The sequence below is a fragment of the Cyphomyrmex costatus genome, unplaced genomic scaffold, assembly GCF_001594065.2.
Source record: "Cyphomyrmex costatus isolate MS0001 unplaced genomic scaffold, Ccosl1.0 scaffold652, whole genome shotgun sequence".
Classification (NCBI taxonomy): domain Eukaryota; kingdom Metazoa; phylum Arthropoda; class Insecta; order Hymenoptera; family Formicidae; genus Cyphomyrmex; species Cyphomyrmex costatus.
The window spans coordinates 26,525-28,371 of record NW_017280214.1 but is presented as its reverse complement, the minus strand read 5'-3'; positions in this window follow the sequence as shown (position 1 = coordinate 28,371).

Here is a 1,847-nt window from a genome sequence, read left to right as displayed (position 1 = left end):
CTTTTGCATAACGCATAAAGCATGTGCATAAGAAATTTCATTGGTCCATTTTCTTATGCATGAGTCAATGGACCAATCAAATTCTTTATGTATATGGTTTATGCGTTATGCAAAAGTCTGTGCTCCCCGCTTAACGTTACGGACGCAATCCCTATGCTGGATTCACACTGCATCCGATTTTCGTCGTACGACGACTCTGCAATCAATCAGAAAAATCGTAACATCGATACGAAGCAAAATTTTGTTTTCTGATTGGTTGCAGAGTCATTGTACGACGAAAACCGGATGTTGTGTGAATCCAGGGGCTCTATTCTTGAAAAGAAACGGATACGAAAGTCTAGGGAAATACTACAGTATACGTTACGTATACTATAGTATTTTCCTAGTTTTTCGTATACGTTTCTTTTCAGGGATAGAGCCCTAGCACTACTACTTTTGCGGACATTCGGTGCGGATTACGGATTGCGAGCTGTATGTGATGGCACCCTAAAAAGGTGTATATTAAAAAATTTTGTTGCAAACAATTGTTGCGACCTATGACAAAAATGAACATAATCGAGAAACAAAAAGAAATATTACTTTTGTTTATGCAAAGATGTCCCGATTTCGGCAGAATACGTTTACGATACAACAGTGAAAATAAACGAAAAATTGTAAGAATATTATAAATATTAATTATTATTTTTCTTTTGCTAATTACATATTCACAAGTGTGCTTTTTTATATAACTTTTGAAATGAACTGGGATATCGAATGCATCTTGTGTATCCCGTAATCGTTTTCCGATTAAATTTAAATTTTTTTTGCGAATTTTGTTGTCATTTTCATCTTCCTCTATGCAAAGAAGCATAAAAATGTCCATTGATATGCCTTAAATAAGATAAATTTCGAATTTCGACTGATTTCGACACACTTTGGCACAATTCGACAAGAAATTTCTTGCCGAACAATCTTACGTGAAAAATATCGCATTCTCACTATGATGAAAATTAGCCAATCAAGTGAGAGCTCACTTTTATGATTTTCACTTGATTTTAAGATACATACACAATCACCCCCCTGATTGGTTCTACTTTTTAGAAGACTGCGCATCCACGGGAATGCTATTGTGTTTTTATCATGTCTCGAATGCTTGTGAGAATTGGCGCGAGTCTCGTTGGACCTCTGGTGGCGGTCGCCATAAGGTGGAATAACGAACGCACCTAATTGTGTGGGTTCGCGGAGGCAGTAGAGGCAGGCGAAGTTAAGGCGAAGCCATACGAAGTAAGGAACACAGAAAGGGCTCGGAGGAACAGCAGTAGCAGAAGTAGGGATCGCGCAGCCATTTTCTATTTTTGCATAGCGCCGCAAGAGCGAGAGAAACCAGTGCTGACCAGTGCGTGCCAGTGCGTGTGCGCATGTGGTGTGTGTGCATGTGTGTACAGGAGACGTTTATTTTATTGTGTGTGATACGGAGATCGATGGACTGACGGTGATCGGCGGCGAGTTGCTGCACTTAATACGGACCGTGTTGTGGTTGTGACACGAGATGATGGTTGGACGAAACACGATAAAGAGATCCTGCGATCGTGTCGTTCGCTTGTTAACTGTAACAAGGTTATACCCTGAAGCGGAATCAATCACTTTTTCCTTCTTCCTTACACATATATGTATATTTATCCTTCTATTTATTATTGATGGAGGGGATGATCCGACGCATGCGCACAACGTTCAAAGTACGCTGAGAAAGAGAGAGAAGTATATTCCCGCACCGTGGTTCTGGGACATGGACTTCTCTCTCATCTAGCCATATAGTAGTATTACATATATGGTGACGATAATCTAAGTGCACTAGCGGGGAGCACAGA